The sequence below is a fragment of the Elaeis guineensis genome, chromosome 12 (genome assembly GCF_000442705.2).
Source record: "Elaeis guineensis isolate ETL-2024a chromosome 12, EG11, whole genome shotgun sequence".
In the NCBI taxonomy this organism is placed as follows: Eukaryota; Viridiplantae; Streptophyta; class Magnoliopsida; order Arecales; family Arecaceae; genus Elaeis; species Elaeis guineensis.
In genome coordinates, this window is record NC_026004.2 from 18,353,143 (window position 1) to 18,370,242 (window position 17,100).

General features: G+C 32.1%; 2 pseudogenes; both read left to right on the forward strand.

Moving 5' to 3' along the window:
- The first annotated feature begins 3,455 nt into the window (after positions 1-3,455).
- Positions 3,456-17,100, forward strand: part of LOC140852820 (uncharacterized) — a 37,594-nt pseudogene continuing 23,949 nt past the window's right edge.
- LOC140852899 (uncharacterized) lies at positions 13,636-14,431 on the forward strand (annotated as a pseudogene).

Consider the following 17,100-nt stretch of genomic DNA (forward strand, 5'->3'; position numbering starts at 1 on the left):
TACACCCCCAGCCCATGGCCCGGTCCAATCCTGCGGCCTCACTACAAGAACAGTTCTCATTTCTTGTGGATTTTAGCTAAACATTCACAGGAAATGGCATTTCCGATGAATTTTGCTACAAAAAAAAATTTCATAGAAAATACGCTCATGGATAATATTTTCTGTGGATTTTACGAATCTGTAGAAATTTTTTTATGAATTTTTCCATAGGTAATGGATAAAATCCGCAGAAAATTTTTCACAAAGAAGAGAGCTGAAAAGAAATTTTTCTAAAAATTTATCTGTGGAAAAATCTACAAGAAACTTCCTATGACCTTTTTTCTAGCAAAATCTCTGGATAAAGTCCCAACAAAATCCATAAAAAATAAGTCGTAGAAAAATTCTTAAGAAATTTCTGCAGGAAATAAGTCACAGAAAAATTCTTAAGAAATTTTCATAGAAAAATCCGCAGGAACATAATTTGTAGAAAAATTCTCAAAAAATATTTCATAAAAAAATCTGCAGGAAAATAATTTACAAAAAAATCTGCAGGAAACTCTACAAAAAAATTAGTTGCAGAAAAAGCTGCAAGAAATATATGCAAAAAAATCCGCAGCAATTGAAAATCACAGAAAAATCTGTAAGAATTGAGCATTGCAAGATTGAAAGCTTCAGTAAAAAATTTGCAGAAAAAATATTCGTAAAAAAATTTACAAAAAATATTCACAAGAAAATATTTTTTTGGAATTGCTTGTAAAATCAACAGCTAAATCTGTAGAAAATTATTTTGTAGAAAAATCCATAGGTAGTGTTCGTAGAAAAATCTCTAAAAATATAAGTCACAAGGTATTCTACAGAAAAAATTTATTAAGTTGCTTGAGTTGTACATAAAATTTTTTATGAAAGTCTGCAGCTAACAAAATTTTGTGGAGAAATCCTCATGAAAATTTTTCAATATCCAATTATAATTAACAGTATTTTGACTTTGAATTGCTTTTGAAAATGACTTTTAATATGTATAATAAAATTCTAAAATACTTTAATCAATATAAAACTGATAAATATAAAAAAGTCTTGATCACATACATTCGAAATATGCTAAAAATTTGTTAATTAAGTAGTTCTAATTCACAAACAAAGATTACATAAAATTCCTAATGTAAGTAGTCTGTAAGTTGTAATTCATATACATTTATCCTATATGTGATCATAACCATCATCATATTAATCATCATCATCATCGTCATGATCATCATCTTCTGCATGTTGAGATGGAGTTGATGCATGACAAGAAGATCCTGCTTGGAATCCTAGATGTTCCATCAAATATTCTAATCTTATTAGTCTCGGCCAGCTAAGTTTTGATTTCCTCTTTCTTACATTGCTCTTGTTGTAATGATGTAGTTAAGGCATGAACTTAGCTCTTTATCTTAATATAATCATCAGATGTAATGGTTGATGATTACTTGGAAGAGAACTGTTTTAAACTTCTACCTATAGAACCAAGTCCAAAGACTCTCCCCTTCTTTTCTCCAAATACATCCACCCAAATATCCCAATCACATGGAATAGGCTGTATTTGCTTACTACCATCGGTAGTTTCTCCACCCTCAGTAGATTCGGTTTGACTAACAAAGTCTAACTTCTTGTTTTCAAAAGTATACTACATTGAAATTATACAAATCAAAGCTTTAGCAAGACAATAAAAAGAACAATCAACTGATTACAAGCAAGCTGATTGATAGTATAACCTACTACTATAACTAAGCAACCAACTGAACAAGTTGGAAAAAAAAAATCAAAATTTTAGTACACGACAATACAAGTTAATAAAGAAAAATAAAGCATTAAACAAGGTGGTGCTAAAATGCTTAGATTTCTATTAATATTATGCTTCAACCACAAAACTATCACACAAAAATGAAGAGTATAGAATAGTATGTGATTACTATTAAGCTAGCTAGCGATTAATTCTTTGTGCACCATATGTGGTGCAATACTAGCACACCGTCCAATAATATTGGGGCACGTAGCGCATTAATTCTTTAATGCTGCCCAGCTTTTTTTTTTCCAATTTTTTCCCCACCATCAGATCCCACTTCGGGATGGCAAAGGGTAGGATTTCGGTAGGATATTGTACTATCCATCCTCAAACCCAAACTTAATACCCTATATCCAAACCCTACCTAATAGTCGATCGATCAGATAAGAAAAAAGATATCTATCCCCATATCCAATGGATTCGGAGATACCCATGGATAACCCATTTTTCCATACCCAATCCATACCCACCCCATACACATCCCATACTCAAAAAAATAAATAATCAAAATAATTTTATGCATATTATCAACCAAAATAGAGTTACCAATTCAACATAGAACACAATTTATAAGTTCAGATTTATGGAAATTAATTATAGAAATAGAATTATAATTCAACATAGAATAAAATCATTAAGTCTATTATTTTATCCATGAAAATTCAGTATAATACTGAAAAAGTAGTAAACTTAAATATCAAACTTTCAAATAATTTCACGAAGTGACAACTGCAAATCCACAAGTTACTTTGCTGCAATACGTGATGAGAATATTTTACTTTCAATTTTTTACTTTAGAACCAAAGCTACTAATTATTTTTATTATAAAATATATGTTAATAATTATAAAGTGTAGAAATAGTTATTTATTAGATTCAATTACTTTATTGGCTTAGTTGACATACATTTGATGTATTATTTTATTATAAACTTAATTTTTATGGGATAAATTAAAGATGAATCACTATCATGAGATGAATTGAAATTATCTGTTTGAAGAAAAAATCACGATGAAGAAAATAAAAAAATAATTATTACTATTATTATTGGTATTTTGAATAAGTTTATATTCTTCATTTTATAAAGATGGAAGGGCATTATTTTTAAATAAAGCAAGACTATCTCTATTAGGACGTGTTCAAAAAGATAAAAAAATTAAAATTATAATATTTTAGGATATAAAAATATTAATTATCTTATTCTACAATAAAATTTATTAAGTGAAAAAGAAGCTTGAGATACTAAAAGATAATGAGAATAAAGAAAAAAATATACAAATACAATTCAATAGTTGATGAAACTAATATAATTATCATATTAACTATAAATTGAATATTTATATATAGAGATAGATCATATATATATATATATATATATATATATATATATATATATATATATATATATATATATTCGAGTATGGATTCAGATATTATCCGTACTCATAGGTTCGGATTCGGATATTATCCATACTCATAGGTTTGGATTCGGATTTGGATAGAAAATAGCACTACCCAAACCCTACTCATTCCCATTCTACAGTTTTCGAATTTTTTCAAATCCGAATCCAAATCTGGTCAAATCCTATTTTTCAAGTTTGATCGAATTTAGATAGGATACATATCCATCGAGTCGAGTTGATTTTGCCATCCTTATGCTTCTCCGAAATCCCGATCGCCGCTTCGAGCCCTCGGCTATCGGATCCCGCTTTCTCGAGGCTCAGACCACCTCCATGAGCCTCCGATTGCCTCCTATCCTTCTCTTTCCCCCACCGTCGGATTCAGCTTTCGTGAGCTCTCCGACCGCCTCCTCGAGCCTCGAGCACCCAGCCCACCTCTCTGAGCCCCCAGCCCAACTCCCCTCACTTGCCTCCCTAAGCCCCCGATCTGCCTCCTTTCGGCCGCCTCCCCGAGCCTCAAACCCACCTCCCCGAGCCCCTAGCCCGCCTCCCCCCTTCTTCCCTCCACCTTCCTCTTTCCTCCCCTTACTTTTTCTCCTACCATGCAATGCCACCTTCGTGCCGTCGTCTTCATGGATTTGGTGAGTATTAGCGATGGCAGCGGCGACGACTCCATAGCAGTCGTCAAATACTGTTGTTTAAATTTTTTAATATATTTAAATTAATATTTATAAGATTTAGTTAAGTTATATTTAATATTTAAATTAAATTAATAATATTAAATTAGATTTAGTTAAATTAATTTTAAATAAATAATATTTAATTAATTTAAATTAATAATATTATTAATTTTAATCATATTATTAATAATATTATTAAAATTAATATTATTCTTGAGAGGTGGAATCACTCTGGAAAGCTCTCCAATGAGAGTAGTCCTACTACCTTCGACGGTAGGGGTTGGAGGTCAGACGCCACCATCGGTGGATCGGTTGTGGCCCACTCATCTACTCCGATGGTGGTCAAAGCAGCTCGATGATTAGATTCTAGACCCTAGGTTCGGCCTGAAATCCAAAAATTTTTTTGGATCGAACTCAAGGAGGGGTGTGGTCTGGCCCAGCTCGATCTGTTTTCAGTCCTATTTACAATCTCACTCGATACTTTAAAATCTCCAGACTGAAATTTGCCTGGATGCTATGCTGGTGTGCTCATACAGTCGAGTCATCTAGTACGCTCCAAGTCCGCATGCGTGGGACACACGTCCCGACTGTTCTCATTTTCAATGATGTCTTTTACTTAAAAATTTAGTATTTTAAAAATTTTAAAAATATTACATCACATATAATGATAAATCCATCTTTTGATTAATGTATATATTATACAGCATCTATATATTTATATATTTTTGTATGGATCAGAGAATTATGTATATTGATCAATTGACTGTCTAGTTTAGACAGTTTGAGAATTATAATTAATTTTATAGATAATTATAGTAATCAAATGGTATGTTGAGGGTTCAAGAGAAATTTTAGATAGCATTGTCCTTTAGTTCTTCTCACACATCTTCAGTCGTGTGGAGAGAAATAAGAAAAAATACTGTCAAAATTTTTTTTGATATCTATTACATATCATTTGATTATTATAATTAATCTATAGAATTAATATAATTTTTGAATGGGATATGATCTTCTATACCTATTAGTTGATGATAAGATGCATTTATTATGTAATCCATTTTAAGTGATAAAATATTTGGTAAGCATTTTATCTTGTATTTATCTATGCAGAATCCTTAAATAGTGTGCTATAGACCGTAGTTAGATGGGCCATTGAGTAGTCGATGGGATGATTTCTATTGAATATAAAGAGGATGTCAAGTACTTATGTGATTATGCTTTTGAGAATGCTGCACTCTTAGTTCAAAGATGGGCTCGTTGTCCTTGTAAGAGATGTGTCAATAAAGAAATACTCGATAGGGATACAATAATTGCCCATTTATATGGGAGTGGATTTATGCCAAACTACAAGCATTGGTACCTATATGGGGAGACATGGGAGATAATTTCAAGGGTTAGAAGTCAGCAGGATAGAGTCACAGACAGAATGGTAGACATGGTTATAAATGCGACTGGTCCTAAATTTGACTGAAATATGAAAGACGATGTAGATGCTGGCAGTGGCTATTTCTATCATATGCCAAAAGATGCTGATGAACCACTATGGCCAGGATGTGAAACACATACTATATTATCAGGTGTGTAAGAGTTGTTGAATTGGAAGGTCGAGTTTAATATGACGGTCAATTATTATGATAGGATGGTAGCAATAATAAAAAAAATACTATCAAAGAATGAGAAGCTTGTTGAGAGCTTCTATGCTTAAAAAAAAAATGACAAAAATATTAGGCATAGGATATGAGAAGATAGATGCATACCGTAATGATTGCATGCTTTTCTACAAAGAGGACTAACTAAACAGCTCATGTGACATATGCAGTGAAAGCTAATTTAAGTCGAGGCAAGAGGATAGAAATCAAAAGGACATACCATATAAGGTTCTTCGATATCTTCCTCTCACTCCTAGACTTCGAAGGCTCTACTTGTCCAAGAGTACTATCAAACAAATGAGATGACACAAAGAAAAAATTCACAAGTACATTGATATGATGACTCATTCATCGAGCGGTGAGATAGGAAAGAAATTTGATACTTGCCACCCTTTATTTTCTCAGAAATCATGCAATATCCAACTGGATCTGTCTACGAATGAATTTACATTGTTCAGTCATGCAACGGGCTCTTATTCATGTTGGCTAGTCTTTATTATTTCATACAATCTGCCATCTGAGATGTGTATGATAAAATATAACATCTTTCTTACATTAATCATTCTTAGACTATGATACCTTGGTAGAAGCATGGATGTATATCTATGGCCTCTTGTTGATGAGCTAAAATTCTTATGGTCTGATGGCATACATACATTTGATGTATCGAAGAAGTAGAATTTTATAATGAAGACTGCATTGATGTGGACCATTAGTAATTTTTTGCTTATGGGATGCTGTCAGGATGGAGCATTCATGGAAAGCTAGTATGTCCCTATTATATGGAGAATATAAAAATATTTCAACTTGAGTATAATCATAAATCCTGCTGGTTTAATTGTCATCATCAATTTCTCTCCGAACATCATCTTTTTTGAAAGTAGCGGGATAGTTTCAGGAGGAATAAAATAGAAAAGAATAAAGCACCCCCATGACTCAGTGGCATGAAAGTATTTCAGAGGGTATCTCAAGTGGATGAAGTCTAGCTTGGCATACTATTTGACAAGTAGAAATTTCGGATTTCGATAGAACTCATAACTGGGTGAAGCACAATATCTTTTGAAAATTACTGTATTGGTCCACCAATTTAATCCGTCAGAACTTGGACATCATGCATATTAAGAAGAATATCTTCAACTTATTTTTTACACTATTAAGGGCAAGACAAAGGATAACCCCATGGTCCGAGCAGATATGAAGAACATATGCAAGCGTCCTCTATTAGAGCTGGTTGAGGTGTCTCCAAAAAAATTTCTGAAGTCAAAAACAACTTATACCTTAATGATGGAGCAATTGAAGGATGTATATGAATGGTGCAAAAATCTTAAATTTTTAAATAGTTATGCAAGTAATCTAGCTCGGTACATCAATATCAAAGATTGCGGGTTGTATGGGCTAAAGAGTCATGATTGCTATATCTTTATGCAATGATTACTTCTATTAGCTTGGCGTGATCTTCTTTTCAATCGTATATGGAGTTCTTGGATCGAGCTTAATCTTTTCTTCAAAGATATTTGTGCTATCGAACTATCCACCAACCACATCTTCAGTCTTGAGGCTAGCAGTATAAAGATTTTATGCAAGTTGGAGAAGATATTCTCTCTTAGTTTCTTTGACTCTATGGAGTACCTTATAATTCATTTGGCATATGAAGCTAGGGTTAGGGGACCAGTGTAGCATAAGTGGATGTATTCATTTGAAAGATACATGCATAATCTCAAGAAGAAAGTAAAAAATAAGATCAGAGTCGAAGGTTCTATTATGGAGGCTTACATAATTGAAGAAATTTTTAATTTCAGTTGATACTATTTTAACTCCAGTGTGCAGACAAAGCTGACTTAAATGGATCGAAATGATGATGGTGGTGAGAGATCAGAGGCAAAGATCTTAATATTTGCTTATCCCACTCGTGAATTTGAGCACGAGGTTCATCGAATATTAACTGATAGAGAGCTCAGACAGGTAGAGATATATGTTTTGATAAACTGCATGGAGGTCGATCCATATATTGAGTAAGTATCCATCATAATCTCAACTTTTTAATCACTTATCATCCTATACTTATCTTATGCATGTATAGGCAATATGATGAGATATTGAGATAGGACAACCCGATGATAAGTGGAAAGAAATTTTCACTCAACGCTCACAGAACTTTGCAAATTAGTTTTATTAACTGGTAAGCTATCATTGTCATTTTATTTATTTTAAATTTTTTTTAATTTATTTTTTATAATATGTAGATCATGCAAAGGGGCGAATCTATACCTAAGAAGCTCAAACCATTAAGTTACAGACCAACAAAGTATGTGACATGTCATAATGGCTATAATGTAAATAGTTTCAAATTTCATACGTAGCAATATAGATACCATAAGAGTACAGTAAACAGCGATATGTGTATAAAGGACAGTTGGTGGATAGAGGCGGAAGTGACTACTATGAAATGCTCGAAGAAGTGATCAAGTTGACCTACATTAGAGGTAAAATAGTGTCATTTAATTTAAGTACCGATGGTTTGATACCGATAATTGTATGAAGGTTGATTTACGGCATGGGCTTATTGAAATCAAATATTGATCAAAAGCATACGTCAATGATCCCTTTGTGCTAGCCTAACAAGCTATTCAAGTATATTATACTCCTTTCCGATCAAGGGAGAGAGAAAGGAAAGAATGGTGAATTGTATACGAAATTAAGTTTTGGACCGTTCATTATGTGGTCGAAGAAGAAGAAGAAGAGCCTTATTTACCAAAATACTTTCAGGAGGATGAAACATCTGGAGTTCATCAGTCTTTCATAGATGCAGAGTTGGATGTTCCAGATTTTCTCCTACGTGATGGCCAACATGAGGAGATAGATCATTTTGAGTTTATTTTAAAAGACAATCCTATCCAAGAAGGAGAAGAAGAGGAAGAAGATGAAGAAGTAAAAGAAAAAGAAGAATCATAAGAAAAATCCAAAAGGTACCAAACATCTGAAGAGGCCGATGAGTAGTGCTCTTCACTTGTGATGAACTTTTAGACCTCTGACTCATTTTAAATACTTGTCTTGCATTACCACCCATCTGAAGGATACCAAATATCTGAACGGTACCAAACATCTACATACTTATCTTGCATCATTTTAAATCTTATATTGCCACCCATTATTATGTAATTAATCCATGAATCTATTTATTTTTATTTTTAGAGATTATAGATATATATTTTTTAGAGGTCAGAGCCATCACAGTCGAGGAGAGAGCTCTCGAGGAGAGAGCTCGCATGATTCTGTGGCACACATACCATGTGGTAAATTCTAATACTTTAGATATTCTCTTTTATATTATTTTATCCTTTATTATCTAATATAACATTCTTTATGATATCTTGATACTCTCAAATTTAGATGCCGTGGGGTCACCAGTGATCCACAGTCATACGGAGTAGTGCTCGACTCTCAGAGTCAACGATATGGTAGAGGATCCGCTCGGCTCGTGGCACCTTCAACTCGATTGGAGGATAGAAAGCTCGTCCATATTCAAAGCCGCTCGTAAGTACTATATCTTCACTAAATATATTTAAAATTTAGTTATTTTAGATACTAATATTTATTATTCAAAATTAATTTTGCAATATATTTACAAAGCCTGGGGTGCCTCGTGTGGTTATTGGGATCATCCGACGATTAATACAAGGTCGGTTAATGAGTTCTCCCATTGGCCATCAGAGGCTTGTGATGCAGCTTGAGAGATGTTTCTGGTAAGTCGAAGATGTTTAATTTTTAAATTTACAATAGATTTATATTCTATTTATTAATACATAGTTGCTTCTACTTATAGAGGTACTATCGATTCGAGACTCCTCAGGATGAGGAGGTTGGCCATCGAACCTTCAAGGAGGTGGCCACGCGGAGGTTTCGGGATGGAGTATACAATCTTCAGCAGTCTACCATTGAGCACTCTAGTTCCGAATCACCATCGGACTGGAAGTCTTACACAGATCATTAAATATAGGTGCGCGGACATATGGGAGGCCCTCTGCGACCAGTGGAGTACTGAGGAATACTCTGGTAGGCGGCAGAGGGCACGGCAGAATCAATCCACCCAGTAGCATCCGATCAAGCACACTAGAGGCTCTATTGGCACACATATTGTGGCCGATAGATTGATAAAAATTCTTCACTTAAATTAATTTCATATTGAATTAATCATTACATATTTTAATTAATTTAATTTTATTATTTATTTATTATAGATACAGTAGCTGGATCGTGAACTAGGATAGCTGCAGATATGGGAGGCCTCATACCAGTCTAGGAGGACTGGTGATTCCTTAGATCCTTGATCTTGATAGATCACAGTAATAACTTAAAATACCACTTATTAAGTTTTTATATATACTAATATATATGGACTAAAAAAATTTTAAACTGTATAGATGAATTATATGGAGTATCTTGTATTACGGTATGGCAAGGATCCATCCTCTTAGCCCCTCCTTGATCTCGAGGGATGGCTCAGAGCCATCGGAGGGGTGAGTAGGAGCCAGATCATAGGATCAGCTATAGCTTCAACCCTCCAACAGCTCAATACTTCTCTTAGGCCTCGACGATCTAGATGTGGGGTGATGCACATGTGAAGGAGGTCGTGCGGAGACTTTGGAGCCAGCAACCTCAGAACTTTCGAAATGCCATCCGCGATACAGTCATTGAGATTCCTCAAGATCTGCATCTGCATGATCAGCTAGGCTCATTGTCATAACCATCACAGCAGATAAGTCTAGCTATAATTTTTTTTACTTATTTTAAATTTTTATATTTAAAAGCTTCATATGTTTAGGCTTGAGTTTGAGAAGGAGACTTAGAGGGTAAAAATTCAATCTAACAATCCAATCGATGGACTGAGGGTGTCTATAGCTCCGTATTATCGAATGAAATATGTAGAAATAATCTATTGAGAATCAAAATATATATCTCCATATCGATATATACATTTTCGCATCAAAATTTATTAATAATATTTTATTTTTTTTATTACAAGATGTTCGGATATTTGGCTCTCATCCATTAGTTGCTAGAGAGGACATACAAGAGCAAGAAGAAGATGACGAGAAGGATGCAGTATAACTTTATAAAATTAGATAATTTATATTTTTAATATAATATAATTAATTTTATATTTATGATTGTAGTAAATAATTATTGTTTTATTTATAATAAATTTTAAAAAATATTATTACTTGTTGCTATGATTAAAAAATATTTTAAAATATTTAATTATAATTTTTTAAAAAAATAAAAAAAATTATTAACGATAATATTAGCGATGCAAATGCCATCACTAATAGTATTTAAAAAAATTAAAAAATATTAGTGATGGCATTGGCGACTATATTACCGTCGCTAAAATTTTTTTAAATTTTAATTAATAAAAAATTTAAATTATTAGCGATGGCTTTGTTGTTGCTAATGCAGTCACTAATTATAATTATTAGCGATAAAATTTTTACCATCATTAATAATGATAATTAGTGATGATATTATTTTCGATAATATTTTAGCAATGGGATACCATTGCTAATTATATTAACGATGGCAACTCTGCTATTAGCGATGGTAATTAGCCGTCACTAATAGTCTATTTTTTTTGTAGTGAGATGATACTTGAGGGAAGGGCTCGGGGCCTTTTTATAGGCCGAGTCTAAAGGTCTTCATTGGAGTTCTGTGAACCCTGGACTCCTCTTAGTTGAAAATGGAGAAGGAAGTAGGAGGGGCTCTGCCTCCTTGCCTCACGTGTCCAATGCGTGAGGATTTTTTTTTTTGATAGGTTATTACAATATCACCATTTATTGGAAGATTGTGATTACGAATTATATTTGGATTGTAAGAATTTTTTGAATATTTTTTTATATATTTATTTTATTTAAAATATTTGAATGGATAGTTTGGCAAGAATTTTACTATATTGTTATAATTATTAAATGATATATTTCTAAATGGCCCTGCTTTGTCATCTTCCTCCTATGAAGTCAAAAAATTGGTAAAGAAATTGAATCTTAGATACCAGAAGATTCACAGTTATCCGAATGATTATATATTGTATCAAGAAGATAATGTTGATCAAGAGTCATGCTATGTGTATGGGTCTTCACGATAGATAATGCATAAAGAAGATGAGGATGATCTATTGAATGACGTAGATGCAATATGACATAAAAAAAAATCGACCAAAGTATTGCATTACTTTTGTCTCATATCTTGATTGAAAAGAATCTATACATCGTCAAAAATAGCTCCTTCAATGAGATGGCATGATGAAGGACGCACAAAAGATATGGAATGTTGAGACATCCAGCGGATAATTTAGCATAGAAAGCATTTGATAATAGACATCCTGATTTTGCCTCTGATATTCGTAGTATTAGATTGGGTTTAGCTATTGATGGTTTCAATCCATTTTGGACTCTAAGTTTTACCTATAGCACTTGGCCAGTTGTTTTGATTCCTTATAATTTGCTATCATGGATGTACATGAAACATGCTTCACTATTCTGTCAATGGTTATCCTAGATGATAAAAGTCCAAAGAACGATATTGATATTTTTTTGCAACCTTTAATAGAGGAATTGAAACAGTTATGGAAGGGTATCGATGCACTTGATGCATCCATTGCCTAAATATTTAAATTACGAGCAGCTCTTATGTGGACTATCAATGATTTTTGTGCATATGCTAATTTATTTGGTTAGAGTACTATGGAGCATGTTGCATGTCCGTCATGTGGGGATTCAATCCATTCATATTTACATGGAAGAAAGTTTTGCTATATGGGATATCATCAGTGGTTGGAAGCAAATCATTTATTTTAGTTTCAAAAAGATTTGTTTGATGAAACTATAGATTTGGGATTCATTCCTATTCCACCCTCTGGATCTGATGTTACGAGACAAATGAATAACATTAATCATAGTTATGGTAAGATATCCAAGTCTTCAAAAAAAAGAGAAAGGGAGGATGCTGGAAGCTTAATGCATGATGAGTTACTAGAGAAAATCAGTACTAGCAATATAGATACAGAGGTGTTTGAGGATGCTAATAATTTCTTCGAATATGATGAAAATATAGGTAGATATAAAAATAATGATACAACAATAGTATCTACAACTAGTACTACTAAACCATTATAGAATAAAAGAAGCATCTTCTTTGACTTACCTTATTGGGAGCATAATCTTCTTCGGTATAATCTCAATGTGATACATATAGAGAAGAATATTTATGATAATTTAATTATAATATTATTAAATCTTGATGGGAAGACCAAAGAAAATATGAAGGCACATTTTAATTTAAAAGAAATAGGCATCCGACAGAAACTTCATCCCAAAGTGCTTGCTAGTAATAAATTTTACATGCCCCTTACATGTTATACAATGTCCACTCAAGAAAAAGATCTTTTGCTGATAAGTTTAAAAAATATCAAGAATCCTGATGGGTATGCATCAAACATTTCATGATATGTCAATCTAAAAGAACAAAAACTTTCAAATATAAAAAGTCATGATGGCCATATATTGATACAAGATATAATTTCACTGGCTTTAAGATCATTAATGCCGAAACAAGTTGTTATAGTTATTTTCCAATTGTCATCATTTTTTAAGTCATTATCATATTCTAAAGTCCTTGATCTTTGGAAATTTGATCGATTGAAGTCTTGTGTTGCACTTACACTATGCTAAATAGAAAAGATCTTTTCTCCAAATTTTTTCACTATTATGTTCATCTAATCATTCACTTAGTTACGAAAGCTAAACTTGGTGGACTAGTGCACTATAAATAGATGTATCCTATTAAAATGTAAGCTACTACAAACTCTCTATAATTATAATTTAGAATTTTTTATTCCAAAAAAGGTTATACTTATATTGATATTTTATAATATTTTTGGGTTCTAAAGGTATCTTGTGCACTTGAAAGATTATGTAGGCGATAAAGCTCATCCCAAAGGCTCAATTATAGAAGAATATGTTGTTGAAAAATATTTGACATTTTGTTCAAGATATCTTGAAGGTGTAAAAACAAAGTTCAACTGACCTCAAAGAAATTATGAGAATGTAGAAGATGTCGAAAATTATAAGTTCTTATTTGGTGGGAGAGTTTTAGAAAAGACTGAAAGTATTGTTCTTGATAAAAATTATTGGCACAAGCACATCGATATATCTTACTTTATAGTGACATAATATCTGAGTATTACAGGTTATCGTAGTTATAATATGATTATTGTCCTATCATGCATAATGTTCTTGACCAATGATTTAATTTTATATAGCAAATTTTTAGTTGTTCAATGATAAATCAACAATAACATTCAACCAAACTCAAGGTTTGAGCAAAGATGGTTGGTTGAAGTATTTCTTGAATGGCTTTTCAAACAGGTTAGACACACACATATATATGTAGATATATGTTAATTTCTATTAAAATTATGATGCATTATTTAATAGTTAATCATGTCATTGTTTTGGGTACTAATAATGATGGAGAGCAATTATTCAAATGAGTTGACAGCTACTGCTCAAGATCCTAATAATATTGTCAAGAGACATAGTAGCTTCATCATCAATGGTTTTAAATTCCATACTAAAGAACATAAAAAATTTAAAAAAACTCAGAATAGTGGAGTTATAGTGGAAGCACACCAAAAAATTTATTATGGTGCACTTACAAATATTTACGAGTGGAATCACTATGGAAATTTTAAGTAGTATTAGTTCGATATGATTGGATTGATGTAAACTCACCAAGAGGTTTGAAGCAAGACACAAATGGATACACACTAGTAAATTTTTCATGATTGATACACACTGATGTCTTGTTAAAGGAAGATCCATTCATATTTTTATCTCAAGCTCCATAAGTATTTTTTGTATAAGACTCAAAAAATAAGGAATGGGCTATTGTTGTCAAAACGAAACCTAAAGACTTATATGATATAGGAAAAGAAATAGTTTTGGAAGATGAGGAGAGTTATACTCAATGTATGCCTTTAAATATTGTATCGATTGATCATCTAAATATTTCAACCAATTGGGTTAGGATAGCCGTTCAAGGACAAAATGATGTTTGACTCTATTGATACAAAAATAATTAAGATGTATGTTTTTATTTAATAAATTATGTTTATTATTAGTAATTCTTCTATTAGTGTATAAATAATTTGTATTAATTGATATTATATTCACTATGTGCAAGTTAGGAACGTTATGCCTTGAAAATATCTCAGAGATATTTAGTTCCAGTATTTCTAGGTTGGATTTTTCAGTTAATTGGATGAGCCCCAATAGTCTTAGCAGCCTGATGAACTATGGCATAAGCCTCTTGCTGATGATCGAGATGATGAGATTATTGTGGGTGACTTGCAGGGATCCAGGATAACTTAATTGAACAAATTCTATGCTTATTTTATTTTAGTATTTTATTTTAAATTTATTTTTTTGTATTTTGCATATTTAATACTCTTGGTTATGTTTTTTGTACTTTTGATAGATGGTTAGGATGAGTGAGGATGAGATGGGGAACTATATGAGCTAGAAACATATGACAACTCAGTGAGGGTGAAAGAGTCATAGTGACATGCAACAATTTGAGACAGCTCATTAAGAGGTCAGAAAGTCTATTATCCAGTTTCTTAGGATCAGTTACATGGAAGTGCTAATTGTGTTCGATCAACTATTCTAGATAGAATGGTATGCTTTCTACAAGTTGAATTATTACGGATTGTAGAGGTCAAAAGATAGATTGAAACTATATGTTAACTAGATATAGATTATAGCATTTGATTCGATCTAATATTTATATTTTTTTAATACTTTATTGTAGACTAAGTTTGTGGTGCCTCTCGAGAACCATGATTAAATAATAAAGCCTCTAAATCGTAAATGGGAAGAATATAAGGCTAAATTGAAGAAAGATTATAAAAAGAAGGGTATGATAAAGGAGGAAGTTGCTCATCGTGTCCTCCCGATGTATATACCCTCATCAGTGGATCAAGCTTGTACACTATTGATTTTTTGAGAGAGAACAGATTATGTATAATCTATATTTACTCTTTATTTTATATATTATTAGTATCGACTAAACATTTATACAAGATATATCATATTTATATTTTATATGGTAGACATACTCTAATATTGGTAGAGCTACATGATCATCCCAGTTAGTGCCTTATATATCAAGTTCTAAGAGTTACGCAAGGTGTATAGCTAAATTTGTATGTTATACTTTCCTAAATCACAAATTCCAATCATGCTTCTTTAAACTTTGCTTATGTTGTCATTGCTTTCTCCATCTTTACAGTTAATTTAAATGGTAATTTGACTCCAAGTTTTTGATGAGTAGATTGCAGAACTTTCCAATATTAAAAAATATGCTTCTGGTTCAATGATGTAATTACATTTTATATGTCATCATGACTAGGATCAATAAACCCTATAGTAGTTGTAACCACACATGTGCAAACGTCTATCTCAGTGAAGCTACCACACTAACTCCAGATATATGTAACCTTTTATCAAATGCCACTGTAATATAAAAATTTCATAAGATAGCAATCTAGGACACTGAAGCAGGTCTTAACAGGCCAAAGAGTGAGGAATTGATGAACGTAGAATGATAGACTACTAGACTGAAAAGACAATCTACCTAAATATTTTGGTTCTAGCAAAACATAATTCAGATTCGCACGTTAAATGAAACATATCATATAAAGCCAGTCCATGTATGAGGATGTCAAGCGGCAACTTTGAAGTAAGTCGATTACAGCACAGAAAGTCATACATGAAGTGCTTACTGTATCAAGTTCTTAAGTTAGATAGCAAACATACCCGAAATGTGAATGAGAACAAATCCCATAATCAGGTAATTAGAAATATGATTAGCATATATGTGCAATATTAACTTTTCAGTGAGCGAGGATCTAACATAAAGATATTCAAAAATCTAATATTTTAAACTAGCACAACAGTTCCTTGATCTTGACATACTAATAATAAAAAATTTCAGTTGTTAAACATCTGTCAGTCATTTCTTAATAACTATTGGTCTTGCAAGCATGGGTGCTTTATATCAAAACTTGCTGTGCTTTATATCAAAACTTGAGTTGTCTAGGTTAATTCTGATGAAATAGGAATGCATGGATTTTGATCTGTTTTCTTGATTTATATTTATACTTTGTAGACAACTAAATCACATTTTTCACTTTCAGATTATAAGTGACATTGATCTAATAAAAAGTTTTTATTAGTTTTGTTCTGAATAGATAGAACCTTGACATCAACTTCTACATAAGTTCAATGATTAAAGTTTAATTGGTTACTTGTATCTTGTTATTTATATATTCATATTTTGATTGAAAGATGAATCTTGTGTTAGCTAGGAAAGTTACTCATTTTATATACATCTTCTGAAATGGTATCCCAAGTTATTGTTTCTCCTTGTTTAGGGTTCCAATAGATAGAGCATATATCATATAACTTATGTTTTTATTCTGTAGATAGGAGAGCATGGGAGCACTACAACAAAACA